The sequence below is a fragment of the Herpailurus yagouaroundi genome, unplaced genomic scaffold, assembly GCF_014898765.1.
Source record: "Herpailurus yagouaroundi ecotype Mexico unplaced genomic scaffold, PumYag 210, whole genome shotgun sequence".
Classification (NCBI taxonomy): domain Eukaryota; kingdom Metazoa; phylum Chordata; class Mammalia; order Carnivora; family Felidae; genus Herpailurus; species Herpailurus yagouaroundi.
Window position 1 is genome coordinate 2,148,032 of NW_024412441.1, and position 13,004 is coordinate 2,161,035.

General features: G+C 38.5%; 1 long non-coding RNA gene across 1 annotated transcript in view; it reads left to right on the forward strand.

Annotated features, from left to right (window-relative positions):
- The window catches only part of LOC121016256 (uncharacterized), a 181,470-nt gene that overhangs the window by 153,739 nt on the left and 14,727 nt on the right, over positions 1 to 13,004 (forward strand). Inside the window, exon 2 of the long non-coding RNA XR_005784181.1 lies at positions 11,413 to 11,489. This is a non-coding gene — a long non-coding RNA (uncharacterized LOC121016256). The remainder of the gene's footprint in view (positions 1 to 11,412; positions 11,490 to 13,004) is intronic.

The following is a 13,004-nucleotide window of genomic DNA, read 5'->3' on the forward strand; positions in this document are numbered from 1 at the left end:
GGTCCCATACATGTCTTAAGGAAACATGCCTATGCACACATGGTATATTATATAAATGAGGCTTGTGCTCCTCCTTGAGCAGAGATTTTAGTATTATAATGATATAAATAAAAGTAGTCTTTGGTCATTCTAGAGGTCACTCCATAGTCCATCCGTACAGGTGTGAATTAGAAGTTCAGTTCAAACAGGTCTGGGTGGTCTGAGTAGGCTGGAGATCTTGTCAGGGCAGTCGCTATTACTCGAGGGGTGCTTTTGCTTTCCATTTGCCTGAGTTAAGAGATAAGCTGGAAAGAAGAGCTTAAGGAAAAATGTGGGACAGAGGTCAGTGAGTATAAGTAGGTGGGCAGTAAAGGTCAAACGGTAGTATCTGGCTAGTGACAACTTCTCTTTGATTTTTAAGTATAGCTCTTGTTTCATTTGTTTTAAATTATTGGGTTTTATGGGGTTTACAGTATACTTTTTTTTACTTACTATAGTCTACATTCAAATAATGTACTCATTTCAGTACAATTTGAAAAATTGCAACAATAATTTCCTATTCTCCCTGGACTGTCTTTGTGTTGTTATAAAGTTTATACATTTATAATTCTCAAAATATTCTATTATTCTTGTATTCAACAGTAAATTATGTTTTTATTTTTAATTTTTTTAACATTTTACTTATTTTTGAGAGACAGAGACAGAGTGTGAGTGGGGGAGGGGCAGACAAAGAAGGAGACACAGAATCTGAAGCAGGCTCCAGGCTCTGAGCTGTCAGCACAGAGCTCAACACAGGGCTTGAACCCACAAACCATGAGATCACGACCTGAGCTGAAGTCTGACGCTTAACCGACAAGTCACCGAGGCACCCCCACAGTAAATTATGTTTTAAATGAACAATAAATGAGAGGAAAAGTCTTTGAAAGTTACTCTTATATTTTCATGTCCAAACTTCTCCATTCCTTTGTATGGATTTGAATTTCCATCCGGTAGTATTTTTTCTTCTGCCTGAAGAACTTCCTTTAACATACTTCTGCTACAGATTTAATGGTGATGAACTTTCTTCCTTTTAACTGAAAAATCTTTATTTACCCTTCACTTTTAAGGATACCTGTTAGACACAGAGTTTAAATTGATAGGTTTTCCCCCTTTTTTCACTTAAAATGTTGATCTATTATCTTTCATTGCTTCTAATGAAAATGTATCTCTCATTTTTATCTTTATTGTCATGTATTTAATGTGTATTTTTATTCTAGCTGTTCTTCAGATTTTCATTATTTTTTGGCTAATTACTATATGATTACAATGTGTCTATGTATGATTTTATTTGTGTTTGTCTTTCCTGGTATCTATTGAGCTTATTACATCATTGAGTTTATTGTTTACATCTATTTTGGACAATTTTCTGTCATTACTTCTTCAATATTTTTCTGATCATCCTTTTAGGACTCTATACTACTTACATAAGAACATTTTTAAATGACCCACAGATCACTAATTACCCTTTGTGTTTTCTTCAGCTACTTTTCCTTTTGTTGCTGTGTCATCTGGTTCCCTGATCTTTTCTTTTTCAGCGATTGATATGCTCTTAAACTAAAATAGTGAATTTTTAATATCATATGTTATATATTACAGCTCTAGGAATTTTCTTTTGTTCTTTTTGTATCTTTCACTTTTTTGCAGTGCGTTCCTATTTTCCTGCAAATATTCAAGCACATATATTGAGAAAGGTATTCTTTTTAATGTTCATTTATTTTTGATAGAGAGAAGGAGGGGGCAGAGAAAGAAGGAGACAGAGGATCTGAAGTGGGCTCTGTGCTGACAGCAGAGAGCCTGATATGGGGCTTGATATCATGAACCATGAGATCATGGCCTGAGCCAAAGTTAGATGCTTAACACACTGAGCTATCCATGTGCCCCCAGAAAGCTGCTTTAAAACTCTTATCTGATAATTCCACCGGTTTTGTAATTATTGGGTCTGCTTATATTAATTGGTTTTCCTCCTGACTGTGGGTCATATCTTCTGCTTCTTCACATGTTTATTGAGCTTTGATTGAATACTGCAAATTGCTGTTGTTATTTTTGGGGGGTATATAGATTTTGTTGTTGTCTTAAATAATGTTGAATTCTCTCTTTTTTGGTGCTAATTTAAGTTACTTTTTTATTAGCTTCATCTTTTTGAAAATATGATTTTCAGTTCTATTATGGCCAATCTAAAGGTATTTAACTATAGTGTTAGCCTATGTCATGGTTTCTCTAAGATCTCTGCTATGCTTATCACTCAAGACCTTTCAACATTTGACCTCAAGCCTCTATTCTAACCGTATCATCCATTGTCCTTTTAATGCACTTAGGCTCCAGTCAACCAGGTCTGTTGTTTTGCCTATTCTATTGGGTCCTTATTCTTTTGGGACCTTTTGTCTAAAATGGCCTACACTTTTTTTCTGCCTGTTTAAATTACATCCTTCTTTCCACTTATAGACTATATGTCACTATGAAGCTTTCATTGATCATCTACATCACAAGTAATTTCTTCTTTCTCTGTTTCTAAGTTTCTTGGTTTGATCCTGTCTTAATTTGTCATATTTTGCATTATAACTTTTTGTAGCCAAATTATTTTACCTTTCTTAGACTTATCTTACCCATCTGTAAAATGAGGGTATAGCATGGCTAGATTTCTCAGATAACTTGTAAGACTTGTCTATTATAATGAAATATGATATTGTGTATGAAATGTTAGTATCCTGATGATCTTATCACCTTATGATGCTGTATTATCCTTGATTGACAATATCTGGTTGTCATAAGCATTTGTAATTCTTTATGTTTTGACTTTATTCTTCAGATATGATGGCCCTTTTATTTGCCCACTATACATCTGCCAATTCACAGTCAATCCAGTTATTTTCTACGTGTGAGGAAATTGTGAACAAGTACAATCATTTAGGTCAAATGCCAAAACACATATTCTTCAAGCATTTTGACATGTAGGTGAAACTACATTTTGTCTTGAATTATGTGGATATTTACCTTAATTATTTAGATTTTTTCTTGTAGATGTGGATTAAGTAGGTAAGTAACCTGAAGCTATTCATTAATGTGTATTTATTAAGTGATAGTTTTCTAAGAGCATATTAGGTGTTTTGGGCGAAATAATAATAATAATAACCTGAACCATATTAATGCTTACTAACATTTGTCGATGCTATGCCTTGGTCCAGGCACTGTGCTTAAGGTTTTTACATACATGAGCTTTTTAATCCTCCAAGAAAAGGGTGGCTTCTATTTTATCCCCATTTCTTACATAAAGAAATCAACACTTGGTGATGTTAAGCAATTTTCCCAAGATCGTACCCTCAACCCTCGTTGCCCATTAAAATCAACCTAAGTGGCTTTTAATAAATTACCACATCCTCTTATGTCCTAGACCATTTAACTCAGATCCTCTGGGAGTATAACCCAGGCATCAGTATTTTAAAATATCTTTCCAGGTGATCCAAATATGCAGCCAGGGCTGAGAATCACTATTTTAGATCCTCTATTTTATCATTTATAAGAGTTTATAAAAGGCAGTTCCTGCCCAGATGAACTTATAAGTTAATTGGATAGGCATCCAGAGATGAAACAATAAATAACTAGTACAAAGGAACTAGGTGGTTACAAAAGTAAACACTGAATTATATAGCCTACTATAAGAGCAGCAGAATTTGAAAGAATATAACTCAATTATAATTCTTAAGTGTGAAAAGGGTTTGAATATAAAGAACAACCAAATGCTTTCTCTCTAACAGAACAGGAGATGCTTTTAAATTGCAGACAAGATTATGTCTAGTGTAGGAAAGTGTTTCCACATTCGGTTAGACTGAGGGGCATAGGTTGTCTTCAAGACTCTTAACATAGGGTATTTTTTAAAATGATTCTACTCAAAGGCAAGGCATTGGACCGAGTGACCCCTCACAGCCTCTCTCAGCCCAGGAATTTTGTGACATGCATTGGAATGCAGACAGCTCATCACCGTGAAGAAAATGAAACAGCCATTGTGTTGCTCACCCAGACTGCTTGCCTCCTCCAGCCATCTCCACAAAGTTGCCCTAAGCCATCAAAGCATGTTTCAGTTCTGGTCCTCAACAGCAATATTCTGAAGAACAATAGTGTGGTATCTGAGAATAACAACTCTACCCCCTACTCATCACAGCAAAACCATCTGTCTAAGCATTCAACATTATTACAAGTTTGCACCCCTTCAGAATAAATAAGTTAGACCGAGGAGGCTGAGTAATCAATGTCCCATAGACAGATTTTAAATGAGTGATGGAGATCCATACATGTTGGGGAATGTATCCAGTCCAGTGGGACTGGTGAATAAACCCAAGGAGGCGTCACTGTGTATAAAAGCAACGGGCACCACGGGCATATTGAACATAGGTGGTAAAATAAAGCGGAACTTCCCAATACTCTTCATTTTCACCAGCATTGCCCCTGTTGTGAGGGTATGCTACCTAATCCATGCCACACTTCTCTCGTTCTCCCTTGTAAGAGCTGGCCACCTAGTGCAAAATGTGCTAAGAATACACGGGAAGGGCGGCAAAGACTGCCGAAGGAAGCGTGGGAGGCAGAAGATGAGGAATATGTATAGGAAATGACTGTAGACACATCTGATCAAAATGTAAAATCTGACATTTATCTGTTTGCAATGCTGCAGAAAGGTGGTCTTGCCAACCACGGATGGGCCAGGAAGCAGTGGTTTTTCTATTAAGGGTAAATAAAATGAGGGTAAAATTTTAAGTTGAGGAATTTTTCTGTTGCTAGAAGGCAAATTACTACATGCAGTAGTACAAAAGAACAGGGGTAAACAATACAATATGCTGTGAATTGCGAATGCATGTGTGGTAATGTCATGAATATATTAACTTCCTTCATTGTCAAGGCAAGTGACAGAGGCTGCCTGAAATTCAGAGAGGAGCCGGCTGTCACTCTGCAGCTCAGACACTTGGAGTCACATCTCTCCTAATAACAAAGTCTATTCTGTTTACATTTGACATGGCGAGCAAGGGGTGGTGGGTTGCTTTTTTATAAGAAAATGAATGAAGGCATGAATGAATGAAAGAGTGAATGAGTAGATGGAGTCCCTCTACCCAGTCCATCCTGAAGCCATCAGTCTTCCCCGTTTGGATGAAAACAAATGATCTCTGACAGGAGCACATTTAGATGAATTTTTTTAATATTTCTGGCAATGGGTTGTATTTATTTATTTTAACTATGTCAACATGCTGCACATTTCTGAGTCTGGGTCCCAGTGGTGTTTAATAAAAGAAACCTGCAAAGCACTGCAGTGTCAGAATAAGGGAGGGAGGAGATTGTATATGAACAAACGGAGAGAAGGGAATTTGAGGATGATGTCGGTGAGGGTTGGTGACAGGTTAACGTTAGTTCTGGTTGGGTTGGGGGCCTGGCTATCTGTCTGCTTCCCCTATCCTAACGCATAACTGAGGTAGGAAGGTAAATATCCCATTGTGCTTAACAGCAGGATCCGGAGAAACGTTCAGAGTGAGGGAGAGAAAAGAGCCAGAGGCAGATTATTAGGTTGGAATTAAAATGCAGACGAGATTCATTAAATTGTTGACCCTCCTCCCCACTCCAAAAAAAAAAAAAAAAATTCATTGCTTGCTATCTATCTATTTATCTATCTTTATCTATCTCTATCTATACGTATAGATACAGATATCTATATATGTATATCTATCTATACGTATAGATAGAGATAGATAGAGAGAGTTATCAGGTTGCCATATTAAATTGGCAGCATTAGAGAGGAATTATTTGCACTGATTAATAAGTGAATGTTTTTACCATTATGATCGTGGCACCTGCTAGTTATGTCGACATTGAAGAGGCTCTCAAACTACAGTGTTTCCAATAATAAAGGTACCATCAGCTGAAAGTTGTGCACCAGTGTCAATGCAGGGACACATCATTTTCTTACACAGTTGTGATGTTTAAAAATATTGCCACAATTGCTCTTGCCAGCTCCCTCTGCACCCTTCCCCCAACTCTTAGCTATGTATTGTGCACAAAAGCACATCATTGACTCACTTAAGTAAAGCAAAGGAAATTTAGGGTCAAATCGGAAAATACTGAAGAGACTGAATTCCAGAGCAGGACTAACATGCAGTTTACCATTTCGAGCCACATGATATGAAGTGATTTCAAAACATGTGTTATTCTTCCTAGGTTCCAAGAAAAATGGCAATTTTATCCAATTTGGGCATTTGCCAAAGGTGCCATTTCACCAAATGTAGCTACGGTCGTAAAAAAGGCAGCTTCAGAGTAGATTAACTGGCTTTGCTGTACTATAATGGTGCTTTAAATGAGCAATTTGAGACAATTAACCTGGAACAGGCACTTCTGAGTGCTTTATCCCTTTAACAGTTTTGGTTCTTCAAACAAGAACAGAGAAAATGAAAATTGGCTCCTTCCCATCGTAGAATCTTCTGTGTAACTTTGTGAATATGCATATGATCCATAAGGAGCGTGTAATGGGAAATCTAAACTATGTAATTTGGAGATGTAATACTCCATCAACCAAATAAAATCATTTAAAAAATTAATGGGTATTTATGTGGCTGACTTAAGATAAAAATGTTCTCCATCTTTTGGTAATACTTAATAGCTCTTCCCTTGGATACAAAACACATATTTTTCATCTATGTACTTATTATTTACTCTAAAGTATGGGAGGGAAAAGATCATTTGGAATTATATGGAATTATTAAAGTATTAAGATGCTTTCATACACTATCTGGAGATACTCTTCTCTCATTATATTTAAAAATAGCTAGGCAGAGAACAAAAACAAAATGAATCTTGCTAATCAAAAGGAAGGAAAAGATTTAAGAATGCATTTGGAAAAATTTTCTAATTTCAAGCCACACAACAAATATTTGTTGAGTTCCTACTGTGTGCACAAGATGAAGGATGATGATATAGAACAGATCAATTATAGCTATTATCGTTATGAATGCACTAATCTAGAGATGGTGTATGGGAGGGAGTGGAGTCAGAGTGACAAAAGACTTTTACAGGGATTGAAGGGCCCTGACTGTATTGCAGGGGTAAGCCAAGCTAAAGAGAACTATCCTAGGAAAAACTAGTATTTAAAAATCATTGCTGGGACATTTGGAATTCTTAATAGAAACTCTAGGAAGCCTGAGGCATCTTTGCAATATGGAAATGGGAGGAAAGAAAATACCAATTCCTGCCTGGGAACTGACCTTTCCTTAATGATGTGCGACCCTTGCTTCCGTCCCTTGAGGTTTCACTACCCACCAGAAGCATTGGGAAGTCTCCTCACTGCATGGTCTGAAAGGGTGGTGCTCAAGGAAGCAAGCACAAAAGCACAGAAGGATGACAGATCCTTTGAGAACAACCAAACACTATGTATTCTGTAAGAAGTAAACCACAGTCATCTAAGTTTCAGGATTTTTCCATGTTGCTTAATTCAGCATTTATTCTCAGACCTTACCTCGCTTGACAGTTTTATAGCATTTAACCCAGTAGATCCCTCCTTGGACCTTTCCACCCTCGGCTTCCTGAATACCACTCTCTTCTAACTTATTGATGGATACTTCTTAGATTCCTCTTCTGGATCTTTGTCTTCTTGACCTCTAAATTTTGGAGTGCCCCACTCTCATTCTCTCACGTCTCTTCTGTCTTCACGCTGTCCCTGAGTCATCACATCCAGGCGCATGCTGCAAATGCCATGTTATTGACACTCTGCTTTGCATCTTTAACCTCAAATCTCCCTGGAGCTCCAGAGTTATATATCCATCTGCCCACTCAGTATCTCCCTTTGAACGTCTAGACATCTCAAAATGCACATGGCCAAACTGAACTGAACCCAAACTTTTTTCTCCTAGTTTTCTGTCTTGGTAAATACGACCACCTACCCTCAGTTTTTAGGATGAAAACCCCAGAGTTAGTTTTTCTTCCCATGGAGTTCTATTTTTGTTCCGAATTTGGAAAGTGAAGATTGAAGATTATTCTTTGCACAAAGAGAATCTGAAGTATCACACCCACCTTACAGGTTACTTTCTCTCTCTTCTCAATAATGGGTTGCCTGACACACCCCATGCATTTGCAAATAGCTGGTGGGCACATGGTGGATTTAGACCCCAATAGATTAGACACAGCTCTTTCTGTCACGGAACTTACATTTAATACCTGACGAGACAGATGTAAGCTAATTCAAGGGTTGGCAAGACAACTCAGTGTAATTTCTGAGTCTTACAACTCAGTATAATTTCTCTGAAAGGGAAATGTCTCAGAGATAATGGCTGGTCTCCACTCCTTATCCTTTCAGATTCTAAACCATATACCCTCTGAGGGCCCATCTTCAGATCTGTAATTCACTTGGAGGAAAGCAGGGACAGAGAAAAGGTTCAGTTAAGCAGGGAAATGTGGTGGCTCAGTTAACATTTTTCAGACTGACTATTGACTGACTATTGAAGTCAGTGAAGTTGGGTGGGGTTTTCTCTGTTTTCCCGAATACTTATGAAGACTTTTCTTTTCCATCTTTTGCATTCACTCAGCATTCACTGGGGACTTATTTGCAAGGACTTAGATGCTAGAGATTAAACGATCATTAAGGTAGACTATTCTGTAGGAGTTTAAAAGTCTAATCAAGGGAGAAATAAGGAAAGAAACTGGGCAATGCCAGGGCTCACATACACTAAGTGAAGATGGGGGACATACATTGGTGGTATAGACTGTGCCACCTGGTGGGCTCCAGGCAGGTCAGTAAAGAAAACGATGTTTATCCTCTGGTCTGGGCAGTGGGAAAGCAGGGACAATGGCAAGACAGTGTGAAGCAGCAGGGCCTACTCATTGGGCTCAGATTCTCAGCTTGAACTGTGAGGCATGTTCAGAGGTGAGATAAGGATTAGGTCACAGGGACCGGGTGTGCCAAGCTAAAGGGCTTGGCCTTTATCCTATACAAATGGGGAAGACAGGGAAGGCTTTAACACAACCATAATGTAATTAGATGGTCCCCTCTGCAGATCACTGTGATAGCGGCATGCAGGTGAACTGGACAGGATTAGCAGGGGGATAAACCTCCTTGGAACGTGACTGAGTATAACCAAACCTGGAACTAAGAATTTAGCATTTTCACATGTGTAATGGGCCTTAGTTTTTGTCTGTTTGCTCTTGGGCCTTTATATGTTTTCCCGTTATTAGTTTGCTTATGAAATGTCAAAGTCCATGGCCACTTATGATTTGACGTGGAGTAAGTTCTATAATCTGTCTGGTCTGCTTTACCTATCTATACAGCAAAGCAGAGAAAATACTACTTCTCTTATAAAGCTTTGGGGAGGACTAAGTAAGTTTTTACGTGTAACAGGCTTAGCCATGACGTGTACTGTGTACAATGAAGTCTAAAAGATTCTGAATATTATTTTAGCTAAACATTGAAGCTCATCAATAAGCACATGTTTTATTCCACCCAGGGCTGGGAACATGGCCGTCCTTATATTTTTCAGGCCACTTGGTTTCTTACTACTCTAGTAGATTGTAGATTATTTGAAGAAGGAGAAGGAGGAAAAGGAGAACGAGGAGAAGAAAGACATAATTAGCATGCTAATTCCCAATGTTAACTCTCAATCTGGAGCTGGGAAGAAAATTCCTAAATGAAAATTTAGAATGCTGTTAATGGCAAAGTGCAATTCTGGATTGGTCCATTCACACCATTAAGTGAAATAGTAACTCTCTTTGGCCATGAGCTATGGAAAGATCGTGGACACACCCAGAGACACTGAAGGGGCCTGGTGTCCTTCAGGTAGATGCCCTCTTACTAGATATTTTGACTTTGCTTTTCTATTTCAGGGTTTGAAAAGCTCATTCTAAAGCCTGCTTTCCACTAATAACAATTCCGGCTCTTTTTAAAATACAACAGCAATTGCTATATTGCATGCTTTGTATCTACTCACTTAAATCTCACTACAAATCCAATGAAAATGGTTGTTATGTAGTGCCATTATTATTTACACTTTACAGGTGAGGAAACTGAGGCAGAACAAGGTGTTTTTTTGATGCCTAGCCTTTGACTTTAAAGCATTAAGGAGCTTCATCACTTTACTATGCTGATTTCTAAAAATAGTATCGAATATATACACTGGTTGCTCAAAAATCATGTAGAGGTATCCCCTGTTTTTTTTTTAAAGTTTGGGTTCAATGCCACTTAGCTTTTACAAAAGGCCTACATCAGTACCTGTTCACTAACTGAAAGAAATCCAAAGAGAATTTTTCCCTTTTACAAAAAAAGGCGAAAAGTGAAAATAGCATTCGGTGTTGCTCCTGCAGGAGAGATTGTAGAGGAAACAGGACACCCTGGGCAGTGAGGGTGGCACCGCCCAGCTCCTTCCCCTGGAAACACACATAGCATCTCCACACCAAGCCACCAAAGCCCGAAACTGTGTCTGTGAGCATCTGTGTTTTAGTTTGATTCATTTTGGGCATCCGTTAACGAGATGCACCCTAAGGTATCAGAAAAGCCTGAGAGAGGTCATTTTTGTGTGTCAGGGAATGCTCGAAAAATTTTCCATACAAATTCATGGTAATTACTTCTTAACTTTACAGTATTTTGCCCTACAAAAGGTCGCAAAGGAGCACTACTTTTGGAGAGCCTGAGAAACCTGTATTATTTCATTTATGGGTTCACTGAAGAATGGTTACCTCTAAACAGGAGATACTCATTTGCACCTTACACAAACCCACTTAGTTAAAAAAGATAGTATGCTCTGAAAACGCTAGAGTGTAGCCAAATATCAAAATTAGAGGTATCAGCATGCTAAGTTGAACCACCCCTTAACCTATTGATTACTAAAACAGAAGAAAACAGCACCTTTTCAAGTTTTTTTCCCCCCCAGAGTAATTGGATTCAAATTCACATCTGTAGCATTAAACTAGTGTTTTCAACCTTTCTTTCCTCCCAACTGTTTAACCTCCATCTACATCTCTGGCATAAATTTAAGCCTTTATTTGTGAATATTCGGATAAGCACTTTGCCTCTAACGGTATTGTTCAGGGCCCGGCATCATTGTTACAGCTGTAATTGTAACTATCAAGACACAGTTCTTTGTAATTAGAAAGTCAAGATGGTATTCAGCAGTATGGCAGCACAGGCTTACATTTGTTAGGCTATTAGAAAAAAAATGTTTACAGAGAAAACAGTGTCATTGTTTAGTGCTCTTAATTGACCATCTGCCTGGTAAAGAAATGTCCAAAGAAGGATAAATAAGACTATAGTACACTTATTTATTTATTTTCTTTGTGCAGTGAGGAAATTAGGGAAAGCAACAGCAGAGGCAAACCAGAAAAGACGTTGCTAAATCAGGCTGCAAGTGAAATCATGTCATGCGTGCATTTTTTTTTTTTCAGCGTCAAGACAAAGACCTGTGGCCTCGTCAAAGTTTGTTGAAGCAAATGTTTCAGGTTGCCCCTCAAGTTCCAGGACGGTATGGTTCCCACCTCGATTTGCCCCATTCTGTCCCACTAGTCCTCTGCACGTGGCCACTTTGCTCTAACCTCTCGGCTGTGTTTGCCGATGCAGTTTCTACAGATAGATATTTCCCCTCTGTACTTTTGATTCAGTCGGTTCTATTCTACTCTTCTCTCCAATCTAGGGAAATCTTATTCATTCCTTCAAGAGTTGGGTCAAGAATTTCTCCCCATCCGAAACCCCTCTATCTTTTTCTGACCATGCAAGAAGACAAAAATCTCTCCCTTCTCTGAACTTCCTATAGCACTGTTTATTTTTCCTTTCACTTGGCAGTGGAAACTAACCTGTCTGGTGATGTTCTTCTGTTGTGCTTGGAACTGTTATTTAAATTCAGCATTGCCATTTGCATCCTCATATGCTTTTGTCTTGACTCTCCCCTTAGATTATAAAATTCTCTTCCTAGAAGCATGTCTTATTCTTCTTTGAATTCTCCCCAGAATGCCCATAAGTTTTTCCTATTTTTTTTAATTCCAAAAAACAAGGTAGCACTTGGGGCCCTGTGAAAGGTCTGTCATTCATCTTTTAACAAAGCCAAACAAACTCAGGCTGGTTTGACCCCCAAGACATGTTTCAATTCTCTTCCATAAATACACGGAATACTGTTATGTGTACCTATTGTGTGCTCAACTTGGTATTAAGCTGTGGGATGCAGAGAAGAATCACATGTGATTTGTTGTCTCAAGGAACTCACTTCCAGGAAATGGTCTCTGACAGAGTCATGTGTCAGGGAGAAAGGGGTGCAGGGAAAACAGGAAATGCATGAAAATCTGAAGGAAGCCTCTTGAAATTTGATTCTAAATAACGAGAGTTCCTTTTGACAAGGGCTTTTCTGTAGTCGCACAAAAACCCTGGTTCACATTTGATGGGCTTATTCTTGCATTGTGTCACATTGGCATGCATCTTACTGAAAAGGCTACATCAGTCGTTCTTGCCAGGACGGAAAACAATATGTGGCACCCAGGACAGAGCTGGTCCCAGATTCTGTAATTTGGGTCCTATTCCGTGTCCAAAAAGCAAGGAGCAGCTGGTCTTGAGGAGATTATCTGTTGTGCTATATGGATGTCCTTCTGCCTAAGGTCTGAATTGAGTTTCCTCCCAAGACAATGAATGACCGGGCTTATGCTCTGGGACCTGTCTCTTCCAGGATCACAGATGGAAGCCCCCATTATAGCCACACACAGATTCACCACAATATGGAAACCCTTCAAGCAGGAAATGGAACAAAAACACAAAATATGACCTGACCCAATACCAGAGAACTTTTTTCCTGCCTCAAATTCTAGTGGATAATTCTGTTTTTCTTCTCTCTAGTTTTCTGGAGACAACAGAATCTGGTTCACTAACAGATATTTTTTAAGACTTTTGCAAATATCTGTAATACCATCTCCAGTTCAGTCTTTTTCCAACTCAGCTGTTCTTGGAGCATTTTATACACTTTATACATTTTATATATGGAGATATATATATATAC